Below are 23,959 nucleotides of genomic sequence, written 5' to 3'. Positions count from 1 at the left end.
ATTATTTCTGATAGGTGTTAGGTGATTCTAATGTTCACCTACACAAGAATTCAGTTTTACAGTTGTCCAAAGTATAGATACTGAACACATGGTATAAACAAATGGTGGTGTCCAAGAAAAGCATATTTAAACAAAAATTAGTTTAATGCAGGTACAAAAAATTATGGTCACAGTTTATGCATGTACATAGATGCATTTATCTACACACTTTAAACCAAAGAAAATACAACTCTCAATCATGGTTTTAAAGCATCTTCAAACACACAGAGCTCCAGGAAAAGGCAAAAAAGCACCAAAGATTAAAGGTACATTTAAAAGACTTCACACAAACATTTTTGTTATCCAAGTTTTCAGATTTTAAAAACTGTAATATTTTAAAATTAACCTTTTTTTCCAAATATATTTAAGCAAATTTAACGAGATTAACAATGTAAGCAGAGAAAGGGGAGCCTGGGAACATTCAAGATCATAAGAGAGTCCTTAAAAATTAGTTGGTAACTTGAAAGCAAAAAAAAAAAATGTGAAAGTGCATTTGGTTGATAAGGTCCCCACTAATTTTACGTTTAAAACCTTTTTAACGTATTTATATATGTGTAAATAGATAGTGTGTGTATATATATATGTATATATAATGAACGATGCATTTAAATCAGTTTTTTGCTACTGCAAAAAAAACTCTTTGGTGCCTCAAGTGTCGTACAAATCTCTAAAAGTGGGCCAGTCATCATTATTAATGTAATGCACACATACCTGTGATCATAATTTTATAACCTTTTAAGTTAATCTAACTCAAAGTTAAGGCATAAATTTTCTAGAATTCAAAAAGAGTAGGATTTTGAATTTGAGTTCTTTTTACCTCCAGGAAGAGAAAAGGAAGCAAAACTAATGCAAATATCTGTTTAATTTCACAGAGGATTATTAGCAGAGGCATTACTGAATAATTAAGTTGAGGTTCCAGAACTACTCAACAGCCTACTTCACAATAAAATCCTTAGTATTGCAAGTGTGAGCCGTTGCTACAATAAACAGATCTTTTATGCACCTCTTGATATTTTACTCCTTAGTTTTTACGTACCCTTTGATTTAAGCAAGATGGTCATCTTATTATGCCACACACACATTGTGATGAAATATTCAGTAAGCAAACTAGCTAGGCAGGAATAGTTGGTCTTTGCTGTCCAACAGTTCTGTGATGACTCCATCTATACAGATCAGTTTTCATTACTGTATCTCGTGTGCCTACAATAACATTAAAATTTTCAGCTACTCGCACAGAACTGGATCCCAAATAAAGCATTTTTTGGTGGCAAGGCAGTATAAGGTAAATTAGAGGATAAGTTAGCAGAGTAATTAGACAATGTGCAGATCTACCACACCTCTGGTTGGGGTGAGAAGACTGAAAACTACAACAGCATCTTTTTGGTTTCTAAATGTCCAGTATTTCAAAGTTGCATACAGAATCATAGAATGCTTTGGGTTGGAAGGGACCTTTATCAGTCATCTAGTCCACCCACCTAGCAGGAGCTGAATGACTCAAATTTCCTGTTTCCACATTCTAATTGTTTCTATGAACAGTGAATTTTGGATAAAGTGCTTAACATTTAAGTCTAACTCCTTCACTAACTTCTGGGAAAGGCTAGCTTTTCAAGAGATACTACTAGATAAGGTTGTAATGTGTCTTAAGGTCAAGCCAATACGCGTTTTCTCCCTTCCTCTAGACAGCAAATAAGTAGTTACAGTACTGAGTTGTGACCTACCACCATTAAGCAATATCACATCTGTGAAACATGCTCTTCCTGATCTTTTTTTTTTTCAACTTGACATGTGCTCTGCTTTTGTCTGCCTTTTCTAAACTATTTTTTTTAAAACGGGAAGCTATCTGAAGTTCTTCTCAGTCATGCCAACAGCTGAAGGACCTCTACTTGCATGAAATCAGTTAATGCAAGCTTAACCCCCTTCACATTCTGTATTTGCTTCAGTCTGCTTCTGCTAACAGCCACACAATTATGCATGTATTTCTTGTGTTAGTCTTCCTGCACCTACAACGATGTTTTACAGGACACTTAACACGCACATTTACTATAGCCTTGAACAGGGCTTCATGTGCATGCATTTGATTTCCATTGCATGTAACTTTCACACTTCATATTGCATCAACTCACTTTTCCTTGCATGCCCCATACTTCAAGTTTTGGCTATTTGAGCATTCCATCCATCTTAAGATTTCTTTCTACACTCCTCTTTTTGGATTCTAAGTTTATTAAATGAGCTCTATGTTTTTTTCAGCAGATAATGGAATCACGTACTAAAACTCTGAAAGAAGAATGCATGGTTCCACTACACATTTTTTTATCCACATTATAATAACACCTTCTTGAATGATTCCTTCCCAGCTGTGTAGATAGCTATACTTTAACCCCACATTTTCCATCTAAACTAGGTTTCAGAATTGGGTGGTTTAATTTCCATAAGGCAATTAACACCTTTGCCTTCTCTGCTTGCTCAACCGTCTGCCTTATTTTCTTCAAGCCTTCATGCTAGAAAGACTGTGCCGCTAAGCTTCTATCACATGTTTGGAATGAACGTGGCTTTTAGGATAACTGGTACTTTGGGGATTTTGTAGCAACCTTTCTGGACTCAAGACCTGCAGAGCTCCTATTTATTCCTCTGTGAGTTTTGTCTAGAAAATGTGCTTTGTCTTTATCAACGTCATGGTTTTCTTTAGTAATTTGAGACTGCTTTATGATTAAGGCCAACTGGGAAACGAACTGATGCTTCTTCTTGTAGTGTTTTCTTACACCACTCCTCATTCAATACATTTTCCCCACAACATTGAATCAGGCACCTGTAAAAGAGAATGCATTGGGATCAAAATGAAGACCAATCAATGAAAATCACTATTTAATCTAGAACACCACTTATGTTTTTCAACACATTCAGTTTTAAAGGAAAGATTAAGTTTCCCTCTTCTGATCCATAAGAAGCCTTTTCCATTAGAGCTGCCTACCAATTGTCCCCATCTCTTTCTTATTCTAGACAGTACATCCACTTTGAACTTCCAATTTAGTACTGTACTGTAATTATCTAAATTCTGGCACATGACAGTTGCTTAGAAGTAGTGTCTGTCTTATCTATTCCATTAGGTGGCCCGTTTTCACAAATCATTTTCTAGTTGGTGTTTACCTCCAAACAAATCAACTCAAAAGGATTGTAAAACTTACTTTCATCATCTGAATCGAATCCAAAGAGCGTCTGACACTTCTTTTGTGCAAGGTGAGCCTCAAGTGCTTCTGAATTACAGTAGATGGTCAAGCAGTTGCCACATCTAAGTCTTTCTGTTGATTTGCTACAAAGTTTATCTTGTTCAGAATCAGCATTTACTTAATCAGTCAAAATTTTTCTACGTTTTGGCATGCTAATGTATCGTTCATCAAGATAGCTTGGAGGCAATGGTCTAACATACGGTTTTGTTAAGATGACACCATATGAAGTAGTCTCTGTTGTCTGATTTGGTTTAGAAGGTAAATGTGAGGCAGCAGTATTATTTTGTGGTACGTCATGGCAGTTCTGTAAAGCCGGTAACACTGACCCATTTTCTGTCCTTGTTTCATCTGCCACTCTGTCCAAAGGTATTTCTGATGACTTTGATGACGTCTTATCTAGGTCACTGTGCCCATTGACCAGTTGGTCACTAACAACATTAGAGTTTTCAGAATTTGGCTGTAACACAGGTGTCTTTTGGTCTATCAAACTTAAAACTGTAGCACTACCCTCAGATGAACTTTCATTTCCATTGTGAATTACATTATTTGGTTTCTTCTCACCAGTTTGAATATATGTCTTTGGTTCTGTAGAATCCTTTCTTGATTTCCATGTTGGAACTGGTAAATCTACGGTTTCTTTTTCATTAATAGATTCATCATCTTGGTAACTACAGAGTTCTGAAGGATCATCTGAAGAATCTTTTTCACTCGCACCTTCTGAACATTCTGATGTTTTATTTAAATAATGCTGAGCCTCATGTTCATACAGCAAAGGGAGCTCCTCAAATAGCTCACAGCACTCTGCAAAATTGCACTGAGCCTTAAAAACACTATGACTTTTTGTATGTTCTGCAAGCTCAGTTGACAGCTTAAATCTCTGATTACAATTAAAGTGTAAACAAAAGTAAACATTTGGATACACATGTCTCTTCAGGTGGTCTATAAAGTGTTGGGAATCAGCAAATTTTCTCTGGCAGAACCGACATTTTCCTTTATTCCATTTCATTATATGCTGCTGCACCTTCAAGTCAGTCGGATGAGCTTTTCTTGCATGTTTATTGAGAAATCTTATCTTTTTAAACACTCTAGCACAACCGCTAGCAGGGCACTTAAAGCTTCCTTCTTCATCCATAGCGTCAATGTCTTTTTGAGGACAAAAAGATCCATTCACTTTGTGCAGAATAGGCGATTCTTTACTAGAGCTCTCATCATCTTCGGGCAAACTTCCTGTACTTAGAGTATCAGGAACATTATTAAAACAGCTGTCACTACTATTCTCAGTAGCATCATCATCCTGGTCACTTAGACGGTTTTCCACCACATCAAATACCTGTTCTACATTCTCCTCCTCCACCTGGACCACAAGGTCAGCACTTGGAGCTATTGCAGTCTCTGGTTCATTATCTTTGGAACCATCAGAATTCCCATTTTCAAGAGACAGAGAAATATCAGAACACTCTAGTTCATTAGGAGCTGGAGCCTGCTGACTAGACTCAAGAACTGCAGCAAGATGTTGCCTTTCTATCTTCCTGACATGATTCCTTAAGTGCTTCAGCATAAGTCCTTTTTGCCTGAACTTTCTGGTGCACAGTACACAGGAAAAACTGCCCTTTTTCTGGTGAGCTTGTGCATGTTTCACAATGTGACCACCAAGAAATTCTTTGTTGCATATTACACAGCGGTGTATTGGTTCAGTTTGATCTAACATTTTAGATGCCTCAAGAGCTTCATGGTTCTTTTTGGCATTACCTTTGGACTGGGCTTCAGAGTGATCTTCAGGGTCAAGCTCCCCATTGCTTACATCTGTTAAGCAGACACGTTCCTCACTGAGAGTCCTATACTCTGTTATCTTCTCTGTATTTGCAGCAGAGTTTTCCGGTGCACTTTCACTTAAGCCAGTGAAGGCTTTATCGCCCAATAATGCTAAACAATTCTGCTTGATCATCAAGAAATTCCAAAACTCAGGATCAAAAAACAAACCTTTTTTCAAAATTGGAAGCAATTCAAAACGTACACGGTTTTGAACAGAACTAGTGCATTCATTGTATTCTTCATCAGCACATTTATATAAATATTCAACAGTGTAGTAAGATTCCAAGGTGCGCTCAAGAAAAAAGATTGAAAGAGCACAAATTCTGAGGATCTCCAAGTCATTTGGCAGAAAATGTGCAATTGCTTTATAAATAAGACTTTTCATGTTGGGATCTTCACGGAGATCCAACTGTAGGGCACATCCACATATCTCAACACATATCTGAAGACCATCTTCACCAACCTACAGAAAGGAAATTACAATATACATAAGTACAAATAACGCATAATGGTATTTTCCTTATGGGCTCACAGAATTCTAGAGCCTGGAAGTAATTATTTTATTTTTTTTATATCAGACCTACAAGGAAAAGAATATAAACAATGCACAAACATCAACATCCCATTTATATTCAGCTACTTAAACAGTTATGAGTTCAGAAAGCATCCTGTTAGTTAACTTCACTTAAAGGTATGTACATTGTAAAACAATGTTCAAACAAAACTAAAATACAGATATGCTCAAAAATAACATCTGGTTTGCACCATAAGCCATACAGCTACCATCAACAAAGCTTCAGATATTTTTGCCACATGCAGTTCTATAGTTAAAGGTAATGATTTGGGCATATAAAACAAGACTGCTGCAAATCATACCTGACCTAGCAGTATCTTCCATCTGCACCTTCATTACCTAGGCTGTTTTGCATTATAATTGGACAGTTACTCTATATTTTGTCCTCATCCCAATTAATTTTATTTGCATTGCATTAAAATACGTGCTATAAAATACTGCCTTCCATTTTAAACAATGGCCACTAGTGAAACAACAACTCATGGCGATGCTTTCTTAACGACTTGACTTTTCAGAATTGACAAACTATCCTTCCAATAAGAATTCCTGCCCTGCCCTGAATATGTAGTTTGGAGGGATATCAGAAACATGCTGATGTAGTGAGAAGAGTTTCAGGGAGTTTAGAAATCAGTAATGCCTATCTATATTTAAATGGATATTAAAAGTTACATACTAAGCTCCATAAGTAGTGGGTTAATAAAAAAAATACGATCATTCAGATGCAAATACAAGTTATTCACATCACCACAAGTACTTAAGAATACATACTGAGATAAAAATCTTGAACAGCAGCACATCATTGCATTTAGAACTGTACAGCAGCACCAGTAATTTATAATTAATTTAGGGCATAGAATATGAAGGAGCTCTGGTCAGCCAGGTTAATGATAAAACCCACCATTTCTTTGGAAACAACTTGCACTCCTGTGTGAAGCATTGCACATCAACTCTTTTGCAGATGTTTGTAGAGAATGGTGTAAGACTAACATCTGAAGCACAAAACAGCGCACTTTTCTGAAGCAAAATTATATCTTCTCTTATCTTAGTCTAGCTTTTACTTTACATTACACTAAGCACTTCAGATTTGCTTAGAACCAGTGAAAGAATTCAGAAATTAACAAGGGTTAGCCAGGCTAAAACAAAAGTAAATTATGCTCTTTTCACATTTACTCCACGTATTTATAATAATTTCCCCATTTATTTATAGAGGATGGCATTGCTCAAACCTGCTGCAGACAAACAAAAACTGATAATTCAGTTAACTAATTAAAAAAAAAATTTGAATATTGAAGCACATTCCGGAACTTGACAAAACCTTTAAGTTCATATGGTGTCTTTGCCTATCCCCTCTTCACTTCTTGCCGAAAGTGTCCATTACACAATAAAAACATCACTTCTCTAACTGTTTATAAAAATAATGGTGGGGTGGGGTAAAACAAACAAAACTTACTTCATCCTTAATGACTTTCATGAATGGGAAAATTACTCTGATATTTGTAGCAATTCTTAAAAGTTGGTAGCATTGGTCAACAAATACTTGCTTTGATGGGTTAGATTTAAGCTGCAGTTTACTCCAAATGAAGATCAGCTCCCTATAAGTACAGAACAAAATATTTTGATTAGACTGAGTTTTAGAACTCTATCACTAAGCATGATGCATTACTAAGGACATTGTACATTCTGCAACTAAAATAACATTTGAAGGCATAATACCAATATATGTAACACCACAATAGTACCCAATGTGCATAACAGAAAATGCAACTCAATTACTTCATTAAAGCATTCAGAGTATCTCCTATCACTGAGCCAATTAAATAGTCGATATTAATGTATTCAGCTTAGTATAGAAAACTGCATAATAAAATCTGATGCTACAGCACCTACCCAGGCAATAAATGTTACACTGAACGGAAAGCTCTGTGTGCTCTTGAGATTAAATTACTTCTAGTGCAAGAATGAGGAATTCCTCAGGAAAGTGCCTGGAATATGGAAAATGGGAGCGTTGTAGAAAGCTAGCTTCTTATATGATCGATTGATAGGAAATATTGATGTTCTCCAGTTCTGTGTGTAATAGAATTTCCTTTTTTTACTGCTGTCATCACTGGTCTTTCTAGCCAATAGAGGTTACATTAAAGCATCAGGCTTTAAAGCTATTCAGATATCTCTAGGATCTTCAGTCAAATAACATTTCTGACTGATACCAGGTAACAGAAAAACAGACTGCTAACAGAACTCCTACACAGGTATTGACGAGTTTAGTCTACAAAATATAGCTAATTGAAGTTAACCTATAAGTTCTATGCAATTCAACTCAGAGACTTGGAAAAGCAAGTTTTCGTTTTAAGATTTGCCAGCATGAAGATTTTACAGAGAAGTACATATAGCTAGGACTAGGTAGAATTCCTACCATAACACTATAATGAAAACAGGGGACCAATCGGCTTCCATTTTCAGAAGGAAGGCACCTTTTTATTCCACTAGCCTCCTCCCTCAGAAAGCACAAACTCAGTTACTAACATAACATTTGGCTGATCTTCCAGAGTCCCTAGTATGTGCCAGGTACATATCAGACAAAATTAAGCTTGTCTAGTGAGGTCAGTGCCTGCATGAAGGGAAGTGACAGAACTATCTATAACAAAACATCAACTTCACTTCTAAATTTAGGACAACTCTACAATTCTGCTTGACATGTTAAGAGCTAGACAAGCGAGCTTGACTTTTTCTTTCGTTAAGAGCCCAAGAAAACTGAAGTTGAAACATCCAGCTTACATAGAGGAAAGCGTGAAAAAGGAGTTCTACAAGCAGCTCTGCCCACAAAAAAATTAGTTTGACATGTTTTCTAAAGATACAAACTGTTCACCTCTGCCTTCACCAGGCTAGAAATCTGCATACTTGAAAGTCTTTGCAAACTTCATGCACATGCCTGATGCTAACTAGTGTCTTTGCACACCAAACCATTCATAACAGTTCAGTAAAAGTCTCAATCTGAAGTACAGAAGAAGGAACATTTTTGCTGTTAAATATTAAGCAGTTAAAAAAACCAACTTATTTTCTACTTCATCTCACATTACTTCAGAGCAAGCCATTTCAATAGTAATCACATTGAATTTGAGAAAACTCATATTATTATGAGAGATTAGAGGTTGAAGTGGCTTGCCATGTGTTCAAACAAGTGTGACAGCTGGCACAAGAAAAGAGCCAAAAAAGTAATGGAGAAAACTAAAAGCAGAAGCAGCTCCGTTGGTAAAAAACAAGCTACTAAATCAGTTTAACTACCATTTGACTAGATTCTGATGTGAAATATTTTAGTCTTACACCTCCATGTAGATGAAGGCTTCTCAAGCTCATTTCCGATTTTGATAATCATTAGGGATTAAAGCATTCTTGAAGAGCTGATTGACTCCATTTCAGCCACTTAAATGCTCTGGATACCAACTGAAATCAGCAGCACTTAAGATTCTGTGTCACTGACCCCAACACAGATGATAAACTTGAGATAATGTAGGCAGGAGGAGTTTCTATTTGCTCTGTTATTATGGCATACTAGTATAGTACTTAAATGACATTTACTTCTTGGCTAGTAGAACTTAGTCCAGACTGAGGTCTGTGTTTATTGTGGACACAAGTTGGGGAAATTTAAATTGTTACTGTGGGATCACAGAACTCCGTACCTCTTTATCAGAGGCAACCAGGTATTCCAGCGTGTCAACCCCCCACAAAAAACCACACCACTGAGTGCCTCTATCAGCAACGTAAGAGAATGGTTAAGCGTGTCCTACCTTAGCTAGGTCTAAACCCTTTGCTACTATTGACAAGTAGAAAGGCTATCTTTCCTGGGGTACAGAGAGCACGCTTCACCAAACATTTACTAAATGGCCAAAGGCTGACTGAACATACAGGAAAAAAATCCCTGACTTACTGAATTTACTGCACAGGAACCATTTGAAAACAGCCAAAACAGCATTTAGAAATTTCCTGGCAGAGAAAGCAAGCCATTCTACTATACTTGTTCCATCAAAATTTGCCTGTCTTCCTAAAGAGACATCTCTTTTTTGATATTAGAAAGTCATTAATCACATCATCAGGGACTGATCCCTTACCAGTATCTTGTACACAAAAATTTCTAGTAAGACCACACACAGCTTGCTCTGTGCTTAATAACTGGGCTTTCACTTAAGAAAAATAATGCAGATCATCTAAATCTAGAATTCCTTCTTACTGGCAATGAGAACAGCAAGAGCTTTGTGACAGAGCTGCCTGAAGTCCATCTTCCTCAGACTTAATAGGAGAGCTAACGGTTTCAGTGTGAAGATTTCATATAGGCTGCTTCACATTAAGCAATAGCAACTACTTGCTATTTACACCTTTCTAATCTATTCTGATCTTATCTTTGCTAGTCGTGTTGGATGGTAGATCTTTGCAGGATCTGCAAGGTCCTCAATTCTGGACAAGGCAAGATGATTTAAGCTGTGCTGAAGTCACTAAAATCTTCCCTAGGTAAGAAAACACAATGTGGGCTCCTACTTCAAAAATCTGAATGACAGTATAGTCATGCCCTCACAAGCTTTGTTCCAGTTTACATTATCTATTAAGCATTATACAGATTTCTCTTGCTGGTTACACAATTGTTAAGGCTCAGACTCTGTAAAAAACCAAAATAGCTATTCTAGCTGCACAGACATAACTGCTCTAAATCCTTTCAAAGATCCACAAGTTTTATATTCTGAACATAAGATTAAAATACTAAGATGTCAAACCGGTTTCTTTATTAAACAGATATGAAACATTAGTCTCTTTTGGAATTTCATGTTTGACATCCAGTTTGCCAGAATATAAGGATAGGCATCTTGTTTTGAACAGCAATGTTCAAAATGGAAGATGCAAGATTTGATGATCAGTTGGGTAAGAGCAAGGTTAATATGTTAATACAGCAAAAGGTATAAAAATTAAATTTAATTTAATATTTTTAAAAAGACTGAAGCCCCAAACCAGAAAGCACTAGCAATGTAACTGATACGCATAAGTCAGGAAATGTAGCATTTGGAATCAAAGCTAGATTCCGTTCCAAAGTTGGTCGCTGGGCTCACACAAACTATGTACCTTTTTTGGTTAAACTTCTTAATCTGCCCTATGGGGACAGGTATGCCCATCTTCTTCTAAACAGACTGAAAAATGCCACTAGGTATTGCCAATATGTTGTACCATAAATGTATGTCAGTCATAATTCAACAGGTTTTTATTCAACATAATAATTTACTTATCCAATCATTAAGGAAAAATGTTATTAATAAACCAAGTATTTTCATGTCTGACCTTCACTACTTCCTCAAGAAAAAAGAAAGGAGACATTTTTCAATTCTCTGAAACGTGGGAACAAGCAAATCCTATATAGATTCTAAATTCAATTAAAATTAGTTATGCAGATTAGCAATGTAATCTATATTGACACGAAAAAAAAATCAAATCTTTAACCCTTTTTCCTTCAACTTCATAATCAAACAAATTAAGCATACTTTATCAAGGAATGCAGATGTTACTTTAGGTACAAAACTTATACAGGCTAAATAAAAGCATTATCTTGCCTAGTCATCTTTCACTCCTCAGAATAATGGAATTTGTTTCTATAGGTCTTTAGAAACGCTTCTTAGCCATAAAAGTGTCCAACTATCAAGCCAATTCAGCGTGCATGTAACATTCTCTCTCAAATGTTTTCTAGAGGACCATCATTTATGTTACGGCTCTGTTTATGAAGTAGAAGTTTGCATAATTCATAGCACATTTTCAGAACCACATTCTCTTTTAAGACACATGGGTGACATTCTACAGTTCTGTTATTAAAAGCAGTGTCATTTAATGAGCATAACAGCAAAATATCTGCATTGCCAGAGAGTCAGACTGTATATTGTTACACATTGCTAATAATAAATGTCATATTTTTAGGTATTTAGAGCCTCAACTACGAAGGCTCACCTTTCTGATACTTTGAAACAGTTAATAAGTGTTATGTACTATATAGCCTACCACTGAACATGGTGGTGTGTAAAAAGGCAACAGGCGGAACAGATATAACTAGGAATGTTTACAGATCATGTTAGACTGGTATTTTAAACTCCAGCTGTATCTCAAAGTTATGCGTGTTTCATTTTGGCAATAAGCATTTATTATCTGCTAAGCTGCTTCACCAAAAATAAAGTATTTACCATATACAATACATGTCCCCATTTTGAAGCTGTGGGACTAGGAACGATTCACATAGCTGTAAGGCTAAGGTAGTCTTCCCTTCTTTTTCAGTGTTGCAGATGATCTCAATTCCACTCTTGCAATCAGTCCTCAACAAGTGCTATACAATTAAAATAAAATCAATTTAGATAAATTTGCTAGCATGAAATAAAAAAACCTATCAGACCTTGCTATATTAAAGAAGCTACTGAAAATTTCAGGGATTGCTATTAACATAGGACAACTATGGAACACTTTTTGTGTACGTCTGTGAATAGAATTTTTTGAGATATTTAGAGCTCTTCCATATTTCTGAGTAATGACAATCAATAATTGTCTGGAAATTAAGATTACACAAAACCACTTTTTTGCACAATGGCAGCTTGTTCTTAAAACAAGGTTAAGAAAACAATTGTTACCTAATAAGTGCTATCAGTGGTAAAAGTAAGGCCACATACAGCTAGTGTCATTTTACACACTGAGGCATCATTAAAAAAAAACCTTCAACACTAACAAAACCATATAACATACAAAACACTGGACTGACATCAATTAGGCTCAAGTGCTTTTGCTAAAATAATGAATACTAAAATAGCCAACATACTGAAATTACAAAATATTAATTTCTCAAGTTATTTGGGGAATACATCTACAAGTAAACTTGACCAAAAAATTCCATTTAGGTCAACAAGATTTGTAGGTGCTTAACATTTAACCTTTCAAAATGCAAGCCAGCACTAAGTTAAACACTGGTGCAGTCATCTGATTTTATGACATTTGGTTCTACAAAACCAGAGTTCCATATGTTCCTCTTGACAACTTGTATACAGTAAGTATAATGTACCACTTCATTAAAAAAAATGTATACTGACAAACAATACCTCCTGGAATAGCTGATCTTCTAATGGTGACATATAAAGACAGGTGAAAAGAGCTTGATGGAAATACAGATCTTTACTGATATCTGGATGATTTATGCAAGATTTGATAAGAGCCATTGCCTCAGGGATGCGTTCACAGGCAATAAGGTATCTGGCACGTAGTTCAAAGAACAGTGGATTTTCAGAGCTTAAATATTTGTTAACTGTACAGAAAAGAAAGATTTAAAGGCAATTAGAATATGAAGTCCAAACAACAAATATATTTAAATGTAATGTTGTTTTTAATAGTGCAACGTCAACAAATGCTATAAAAAAGGGTCTGCTAAAGAAGCTATCATATTAAATTAAATACCATCAAGAACCTGTCTTTCTACTTGGAAACAAATTGTTACTTTACAGTAATCTAATTCAGCAGTTTGTTTCTAATCAACACAAGGTGTTGCAAAGGATTAGTAAAATACACACTATACAAAAGCAGATATGAGCATTTTCAAGAAAGAAAGCTCCCTCCTTTCTTAGAACTTGGAATCCAGGTGATTGTCGGACATATAGAGTCGACATCACTTCCAACGCTATAATTATAAATATTTAAACAACTGGGATACTCATCACCCATTAAAATGAAAGAGGTCAGAGTGGTGAAAAAGTTTAATGCAATTCACATACTGTTCCTTTAAGTAGCTTTGAACACCTTAACTTAGCTTGGAGAAATGGAAAATACACTTCATCTAAAAGTGCTACTATGCACCATTCTAAATCCTGAAATACCTTTAAAATCTAGGCCCCGATTTCTGGAAATTTTCAGACCTAAAAGCTAAGATTAAAACTAACATTTGAACAGAATGGTTTCAAGTGAGATACTCAAAATACTTAACATTTAAGTAATTAGGAAATTACAAAAAAGGTAATGTCTCTGTTATGAAAGACAGTAGGTCTCTTATGAAAGATCAGAGATCCTAGCTTCTCTTAAAAGTTAACATATCACACAAGGATGCAAAATGCAGTATTGCTGCTTTTATTTTGAGAATTGTTTGCATCTTGTTAAGTAAATGCACACTGTGAGGTGCTAATGGTGTGCCAATGTTTATGTAATGCATTGGACAATATGGCCTGATTGTCCTCTTACATATTTCCTCTTCCACAACACAGGTTAACTTATTATACCATTCCCACTTTCTGTGTAGTGAACTCTTAGGTCAGTATGCCCCTCTGCTCCATAAATAAGAATCCCACTTCTGACAGTACAAGTTCCCAGGGAAGAGGGTCTCCTACACCCTTGAACATTGACAGCACAAGTGCCCAGGGACAGAGGTTTCCTAGACCCTCCAAGACTTTTTTAAATAGACTGCGAGTTCCAACTACACCACTGGCAGGATTGTGCTCCCTCCCTGTAGCAGAATGCTTCAAGACAACTAACTACAGAAGCATTTAGCCAAGTCTGGAATACATTAAAAATGGCTTGGAGAACACAACATCTGTTCTTGTCCAGGCAGCATGCGCACTGCTTTGTTTTAGTGACAGATGCCAACCATCAGCTTAGACACCAATTAACTGCTTACATCTCAGTGTACCTCTGTCTACAATATTGTTGTAGATGTTCACAGTATGCTGTCTTATTCTTTCTAACTACTAAAAGTTTATTGCTTCTATATTTCAATACTACTATTTTTCTTTAAATCCAAAGATTGCTTTCCTTTCCAGCCCTCTCAAAACAGACTGCAACATCTTGGAGCACACTAAACTCACGTAAAGACAGACCCAGCTTGGTTTGTCTTGGCCTAAGCTCCTCCAAGTAATTAATGAATCCAAGACAGGATTATGTAGTTCACACAGAGCATATTTATCAAACTGACTTTTGCAAGTAATGGTTGGTGACTCAGCAAAAACTGGCAGTTTTCCTCATTTATGATCCCTGAGGAACTATATGGCTAAATTTCAAGATACACACCAAACACTGCCAGCCTATAAAGCAGCACATAAAGTTTGCTTTGTGTAAGACTTCACAAGCATCAGATTTTAGAGGAAGTGAGGCAAGAAAGAAAAAGCTCCAGAAGATATTATCTAAAATAAAATATTGGTCACCACAAATGAGATGCATCAAGGGTATGTGCGTGCAGGACACGGAAAGATAAAAGGAGGAAGAATACCTCAGTAGAGGGGAAGGAGAAGTGGCCTGCAACAAAAGGAAGCAAAATGATCACGTAGTGACAACAGGCAGACTCATTTCTACTCTGCCAGGTTAAAACTAAGTAAAAATCCTCAAATTGTTACCTGTCATTTAGAGACTTTATGATGTTCAAGGGAATAACTAAGGGAAAGGACTAAACTAATTCTTTGAGAGAGATCAAGACTGAAGCCTAACTTCAGATCATAACCACCAAAACTTCTCAAGTTCGTCACAAGATACAGAACAACAGGATTATTTCTTCTCATTTTGTTTCTGTAGGTCTTTGTCTAGAAGTTTATCAGATATTGAATAAAAGTCATGGGTAAACCATGTTGCTTGAGTGCCTGCTTTCCAAGAGAAACAAAACAACAAAGACTACCTAATCAATTGTGTTACTGTTCTATCAAATACTGTCCCTGGCAACGGGGGCAGCTCTCTGAGCTGTTCAAACTTTATAGTCCTCTACCTCTCGCTAAAGAACCAACACATTATCATAAACACAGTAATGAATTTGAATTGTGCATTACACCATAGTAACTGGAGAAATACTAGTATTTTCGACCACTATCAAATAGAAAGACTTTTAAGAGATACCAGCAAATATATCGCCTAAGCTGTTAGTAAAGATTTTACTGTAGACTGGATACGAACTTCCATTAACATTCTGGTAATGTTTGTTTCTACTTGCCATCAGAATTGCAGGTTTACTTTGCACCTGAACAGAAATCTTTTTCCTACTCCCAGCTCTAGGAATTACATACACATAAACAGAAAGCATCTATCAGGTGTAGTCACAGCCCTCGTTCTAAACAGAACCAAGAAAAGTCACAAGCATGAGTATTTACAATTTGAAATGAAAATCAAACAAGTCAGAGCACCATGAGACAAAAATGCAGATCAGGTCCTCCCTAATCATGTTACTTCAGTAGCTTAAGTGAAGTCAAGTCACTCTCCATGCTCTTTCAGGAGTTGAACACCTGAGTTCAGTAAATTCATTTTATAAGTAAACCGCTTAGTAGTCTCTTATCTGAATAATCTCATCTCTACACTACAAAAGCAGACTTAAACCACTAGCAAGAAAAAATTAGTTTTATTAAAGAAGAGCATCAGCACATTTTACTACAGAAAAACAGTTAAATTGTGTGCAACACTTGCTGTCAACACCTGACCCTAATATTAAAAAAAGCATTACTTAACACATTTTTCAGTACTCTAAAAAATTAACGTGGTACATGATATACCTAATTCCTGTGATACGGGTTTTGCTTTAAGAATTGCTTGTAATACTGGATCCTCCCATGGTCCACCATCTCTGATGATATGGGTTACTAGTTCCAGGTTCATATTTCTGTATTTACTTAGAAGGTTCTGACATTCCTACATGTAAAAAGAAAAACTATTAGAAAAAGAAAAAAATCATCTAAAGTTAGACAATTCAAAAGTTAAGAGATAGGAAAAAACTATGCATATTTAAATATTTCCTCAGTCAACAATTCAAACTACAAAGTCATTTATTGTTTGAGCCTACACAAAGCCCTAAAGCAACAATTTATGTTCTCTGAAAACAATAATACAGAACTATGGAAGACAGAATGCTCATGTTTTCTACAGGCATGCAGCAAGAGCTTGTCATTTGCATAACAATGTACAGATTTAGACACGCTGATGCTGGATTTGTGATCCAGTGACAGTGTCCAGATTCTACAAGGGAAAAAACAAATTAAGCCATGTGAGTCACCAGCCCTCAAGCAATAATTTTTCTCCAAATCTCTACATAACAAATTCTGCTTGCCTAAAATAATCCAGAATGTTTTAGCCATCCATGATTTTCACATATGCCAAGTTCAACACTCTCCCTTGTTACTTGCTGGTAAAAGTGTCAACATTAATCAACATTTGAATTTTCATCACAAGAAAAGGGTATCTAATTTTGAAACAAAAAGTTGTAGCTGAAGAATGGCTTCTATGCACATACGATTAACTTCTTCACTTATGCTTCTTTACTGTGAATTCGTTTAGTTTCAACTAAATATTTTTATTTTATATTCAGATAAATGTGTGATGGTAAAAAATCATTAAGTAACCATCACAATGGTTTTCACGACCATTTTGAATACACAACTGATTCAGAAATTATTTCTCTAGAAAATGATGTAGAGGCATATTCAATGTATTCATTGTTTAAAAGTCACGGCAATTAATAAGACTGTTTTCGAAAAGCACTCATTGCAGGGCTGCAAAAAATCTCCAATTACTCTTACGCAAGAGACCCTACCCATTCCTGAGCCACTCCTTGACCCCATTATTCCACCAATTCTAATTAAGCATGTAAGTGCTGCTGGATTTGATGATTAAGGTAAATAGTGCTGACACATTAATTTGTAGCAGCAGTAACAAACAGGTTTCAACATAAAAATAACAGAGACAGCTATTTTTCAAACTACAATTCTGTTCTCAGTATTAACAGAAGAAGCAACCCTGGTTTTCATTCTATGGTGGCACAAGTGGTTGTGTTCCCATGCAGTGAATTCAACTCTGAAATCAGTTCAGATCAAAAAGACCTAACTGGCAAAAATGGTAAGTTTGTTTTTTTTTAATCCAGGATGATTTATCTTATGCAGTTTTATATAGCCAGACAAAACCTTGTCCCAGTCAGGTTATGACTGACTGTGCTCGTGCCTTGTGCTGTGTCATAAGCACACCAGCCTCAAACAATGAGAGTTTATGCAGACTCAAAGAGCTGACTAAAACAGAGCTTCAATTTCAATCTTACTGTTTAAAACCACAGCGGGAACCTTAAGGTTTCATGTCGTGAACTGGTATGCAACACTGGATGACATTAAGTTTTAATTCGTTATAATGAAGCAAAGCTTCCCTCTACTATACAGGCTACATATAAAGTAAGTCTTTAACAATACTGGTATAACAAAGAGGAGCGCATTTTGCTTACTCCAAGTAGATTCAAATAGCAATGCTAACGATAAACATTAGAATAAATGGCTTTTCCTTTAAATATCCATCCCCTTCCCCCCTACACCCTTTGGTTTTAAATGTAAGTAAAGCAACTACCTCCTCTCACTATAATGGCATGTTTTCTCCAGGTTACATATTTACATATCCACAAAACCTGTCTTTACATGTACTAAAATAATACTAAAAGTTTATATAAAGTAGGCAACACTACCTGGATTGAACCTAAAATATCTTTCAAAGGATCTTCATAGAACTCATCCTTTCCAAAGAACAGCAGCAATTCAAAAAAACTCCTAAAAAACAGAAGTGGTGACAAGTCAACCAAACTAAAAACATTCATTCAAAAAATGAAACTACCACAAGTCTTAGTTTTCACAGGACAAAAATTGAAATTAGGACTTTCATAAGTTCTAGACTAGTGCTCATGCCAGAGTCAATCTAAAAAGTTCAGCTAATGCCCACACTCTAAACATAACTCATATTTCAAAACCTTTACATTGGTCTGATGTTTTGTCTTGGATTTCATCAGTTACTTACACACACACTGCAAGCATTTTTCAGAAGGCATCGAGTCCCAAATACAATACAGCTATAGATAAGCTAACGAGATCAAATCAAACAGATTATACTTAAGCACGATTTAAAACTCCTTCTGCTAACGAGATCAAATCAAACAGATTATACTTAAGCACGATTTAAAACTCCTTCTGCTGCACCCTTTTCATAAGTTCAGGACATTTAGATCACAGAACCTGCCTGATCATCTCCCTCAAGAACTCCTATGTCCTCAATACTGTGTCTCCTCATTCACCATTACAGAACTGAACCTTCACCAAAAGCAGAAATGTTGGTCAGTTATACAGCAATTTTCAGGAAGAAAGAGGACAACTGTAAAGTTACTATAGCATGCACAGTGTAGAAGAAGTTACATTCAAGGAATGGAAACTTCATGTCAATGCAGATTCCCAACAATTCATGATTTCACGTATGATAAGCACTTTCTACTTAAAACATTTTGTTCCATTTAGGCCTGCCACACCACAGTACCCCCTGAAGTCTTTATATGAAAACCTAGATTCAAACTGACCTGTGGCCTCCGTGTTTTCCATCATCTTACAATAGTTTTATTTATTTATTTATTTAATTTTAAATACAGTGACTGAGACAAATAATCCCAATAACAGTATAGGAGAGGCTGTTAAAAGGAAGATTTCCAGAGCTCAAGTCAATTTAAGTCTTTGCTTATAGAAGCATACTTCCAGAATAATACTTGGAATACAGGCAATTCATTCAAAAACTAGGCAGTTGGATATCCTGGATCTGCAGGCAACTCCAGTGCCCCCGCTACTGCTCTGCTTTAAGACTGAGAAATTTAATTTCTCTTTGGAAAAGGTAATAAACCAAGTCTTGAACTAATGTAATCTGCAGCTGCTGCTTGAGAAAGTCATGAGCAGCAGGCAATAACTACATGACTCTCAGAGGGAAAGACAGTACTGAAAGATAAACTGCGTATCAAGGGAATTTTAGAAATATGACTGAAGAGGCTTCGGTCTTGTAACAGAAGAAAATAGGAATAATTTTCCTTAAGACTATTCTAGACATTTTCCAAATGAACTGGGCCAATAAGGAGGCAGAGAGGGAGAAGGTGGAAGATAATTCCTGAAAGAGGTTCCAGCACTCTTCCAACCTACAGGTTTTTGAGTGAAGATCTTGCTGACAGCAAATCCTTTGACTACAGCATTTAGTCTTTTGTTGCAACAGCTCTTAAAACAAAAGGCAGATTTTCATGAACAGCTGGACAAGGAACGCCTTGCAGAATAACTCAATTCACTGCAGTCATCCACAAATTTAAATCTAATTACATTTAAATGTATTTGAAGTTAACAGCCAAAGCATTCCTAACAAAAATGTTTATTAAAGTTAATTAAAAGCATAGTAAAACGGGAACTTAAGGCATTTTTTTTCCTCTATATAACATTTTCAGAAATACAGTGCATTAAAAGATCTTAACATTCATGTAAGCAAAATGCAGCTTTGTACAGAAATAACAAAAATAATAAAAAATTAGATTTCCTTCAGATTATGCTGCAGTAATTTTTTTCCTAACCAGCCATAAGCTATGCCAAAAACAGACCTAAAAAATTTAAGATACACATCCATTATGTTCAATGACAAAATTTTTCTCCATGTTAGGTACTTGAATCTCAACTCAAATACGGCATTAAAAAAAACAACCAGTACCCAAGTAAGTACTTTGTTCTGGAAAACATTATTTCATTTCATGTTGATAAACAAAATTTTGGAGCATTCTTGACTCTCAGGAAAGGTCAGACATGAGTCATGTCATGGTCTAAAAGGCAGTCAAGTTGGAACTTATTTAAGGCATCAACTAGTTATAGCAAATGACGCATGCGTTGATTTTTATTTGCTTTGACTGTTTTAAAGAAAATAGGATCTTAATTTCCAGATTCTTTTTTTGGTTAACAGTGAACAAGTGTACACTACAGTTTTCTTCCCTATCACCACATCTGCTCCAAGCTTATCAGACTAATATTTATATCTTGATAGATTACTTTATATTTCCTCATCACCAGTCTCCATTCAGTTAAAATTACTATAGTCAATTCCAGCTTGGCCCTGTTATCTTAAACCAATTTGCAGCACTGCACATCCCTATTTAAACCCATCCACTTATAATGATGGTGTTTCTGAATTTATCATATCACTACTTTGATATTACAGACATCAGAAGATTGCCTAACAACACTAGTATGCTGGCAACATTATTAAAATCCTGATATTAATGGTAATACTGGTTCACTTGTGATGAATAGCAAGGCTAATAAGTATAAGAAATGCAACAGTCATTACTGTTAATAGTTTATCGTCTGGTTACTAAGGAAATCTTACTTGAATATGAAAATAGTTAAGCAGATTTTTGCTCTCCAAGAACTGAAGACTTGATATACACCAAATTTTCAAGAGAGACTCATGCAAGGTTTCCCAGGTAACTGTAACTACCAAGTCTCAGGATCACTTTATGGTATCCCATGCAAAACTAGAGCAGACAGGAACTCGGCGACCAATTCTAGATTATCAAGAAGGGACCACCTTACATACAATAAATACCTGCATTTCTACCTTTTCTCCTCCCACGCTTTGACATATACAAGTATACAAACATCATGATTTTCCTAAAAATTAGTGAAAAAACAACCCAGGGTAACCATGATTTGACGCAATTGCTGGTCATTCTTTGATATCTAAGGATTCCAGTTTTAAAAACCTTGGTCTTATGATTCCACAAGTAGTCCCATGTCACACACACAAGAATAAATCTCTTTGGTGAAGTTTCTCCAACACTTAAAGACAGCCTATATTCTATCAGAGTACAGAATAAAGCCTTGACTCCTATGTAATTAGTACCAACAGCTCAACAATGATGGAAAGGATAAGCAACCCAGTTGTCCTGACCGGGTAAACTAAAAGAGGATGACTAGGAGAGCATTCACTTCTGATGACTACATGAAGCAGGAATAAGACACTTACACGTAAAATTCTGAACTGAGATACCAAACTGCATTCAAAAGCACTGTTCAACAAGAAAGCCATTTAACCAGCTGGACAAATGAATCCAGTTTACTCAAACCATACTATAAAGCTATCTTTTAGATGTTCATCCCCATAGGCTGAGAGAAAATAAAGTATATTGCATCTCAGCTCAGTATATCTAACTCACTTAAAGACTTTTTTTTTATTCCATTCCACACTAAGGTTTTGAAATGCGAAAAGCAGGTTTTTAGAACATGAAAAAAATTGCTTTTACTTATCTACTGATCATTACCCTGACACTTTCAGTCTTCGTATGGGAAAACCACCAATGCATCAAGAAGCATCAAGATTATAGAAAGATTTATGATGCAACATTCTGTAGTAAAGTTGAATATGACATTTTCTCAGTTAACTGTTTAACAAGTCAGCTTTCTGATGACTCAGACATAAAAATCCATTTTAAAATTGACTAATTTCTTAAACACTACAAGAAATTTATCTTAAATACTTCACTTATTACATCACTAGAGGCAGAACGGTAAAAACTTTAGATATTACAATCATGTACTGTCAAAGATCAGTCTTCAAATACTTCAAAATAAGATTATTCCAAAAAGTCTATATAGTTATCACTTATTTCTTTAGATTATTTATTTTGCAGGAAAACATGTGACAACATTGTAATGCCTGACTTGAAGATTCAGATGACATAAAAAGACTGAATTCTAGGTTTTGTACCCTCAGTTAACAATTCTTGGTTCCATGTATCTACGTCACCTGGTAAAATTACTCTAAAAAGCTCTGAGGATCTCTGAGACCCTATTGCTATTATAAAAGTAACACATTTACACATAAAGTAATAAAATAAATAAGATGTACTTACAAAGCTAGGCTACTCAATACGTATTGTACATGCTCACATTCAGCTGGGAATGATTCACAGGCAGATGTGAAACAACAGAGCGCCGTCTGAAGCACCTGAAGCTGAGGCAGAGGAACTTGCCACCTTCCAGCATAGTCTTCAACAACCTAATGATAAAAACATTTAAATATATATTACAAGGGAAAACATTCTCTTTAGTCAGAAATACTAAGTATTTAGTATTGTACCTGCTTTACCTCCCCTCCTTCTCCCTCAGGTGTAGGGTGTGTAATCGAAAAAACTGACCTACATTATAAATTATAAAGGACCTTAAACTATTCTTTTTCAGAGGCTAAGGCAGGAAATAATTTCTTCTTACACAGAATCACAGTAGATACTACACTCTGCATTAAAACACAGGTTTCCATTTCACAAGAGGATACAAGTTAGAGAGTCTATAACAATACTCAGATATTCCATTCTAAAACTTTCAATGAAGGGATTGAGTAGAGTGCACTATTTCTGCTTTCCTCTGCTGACATAAAGGCACAAATATACCAGTCACCTCTTCTTATCAGAAAGTAAATATAGACTTTTTTATCCATACGATGGAGGTAAGACTAGTTATGCTCTGATTGGAACTGCATTACTATTTATAGGGAAATATGAAGATGAAAAAAGTGTTTTCATGAAGAAAATGGAGATAAATCCTTCCTTGGTCACCTTGTCAATCTTGTTTCTATTAATAAATGCAAACTTCTGGCACTATGCCCACATTGGGAGGCTCAATAACCCAGGACCACCTGGTATTTCTATACAAGTCCCTTGAAAGGCTCCATCCTTGTAGAGCACTCCATGTATAAAACACAGCACTGAGTTCAGCACAAGGCAACGTAACAGAACAGACAACAGTAAAGGCACCCACCAATTCTGTAATAGACCAGTCGTTATGCTACAGTGACCCAGCAAGCAGAAGGCCAAGGGCTTTGGCTTGTCTCTTCTCCTTTAATGAACAGCTAAGATGTGACTCATATACAGTACTCTAAGCAGCGACTGAAAACTGTTTCTTCTATGCTCTTGCACGTGGCATCTCACTGCACTACAGTCAGGCTCACTTACTCTTGCTTTATATTTTTTTCATCATAACAGCACAGTTTCAATAATAGCAGGAGTGGATTAGCTGCACTTCAGAGCTTAGGGCACTCTCCTCCAGCTAAGTAAACCTGAGACCTCCTACATGCTGACAAAATGAGAAGCAGGTTGAGAAACACAATGCCATCAGCCATGTCGTAGAAAGGAAGGTAAAGCACTTGACCATACAGAAGACACAAGTAACTGGCTTCAAGAATGTTAACGAAGTGCCAATCCTAGTTATACCTGTATATCCACATCAAAAGCCAGGCTGACCAACAAAGCACAGACTGAACAAAAAAACAGATACATCTCTGTTCAGGATTTTTTTCAATTTAAAAGCCTGTGAATCTCACAGATTGGTCTGATTTCCCATGAACTAAAGAAAGCACTTAGAAGGCAGGTTAAGGGGCCTACATTTCTATTTTCAAAGTTGCATGCCTAACTTTGTTCAAGGCTCTGCAAGATGGACAGTGTCTCCATTTCTGTCAGTTTGGTTATAGCTGCTCCAAAGCAAAGCAG

The 23,959-nt window shown here is 36.0% G+C and overlaps 1 pseudogene; it reads right to left on the bottom strand.

The window, feature by feature from the left end:
* Window positions 1-2,033: 2,033 nt before the first annotated feature.
* LOC138733961 (zinc finger protein 654-like) lies at window positions 2,034-22,437 on the bottom strand (annotated as a pseudogene).
* Between the last annotated feature and the right edge of the window lie 1,522 nt (window positions 22,438-23,959).

This window comes from Phaenicophaeus curvirostris, unplaced genomic scaffold (assembly GCF_032191515.1).
Source record: "Phaenicophaeus curvirostris isolate KB17595 unplaced genomic scaffold, BPBGC_Pcur_1.0 scaffold_50, whole genome shotgun sequence".
Classification (NCBI taxonomy): Eukaryota; Metazoa; Chordata; class Aves; order Cuculiformes; family Cuculidae; genus Phaenicophaeus; species Phaenicophaeus curvirostris.
This window is presented reverse-complemented; position numbering and strand designations above follow the sequence as displayed.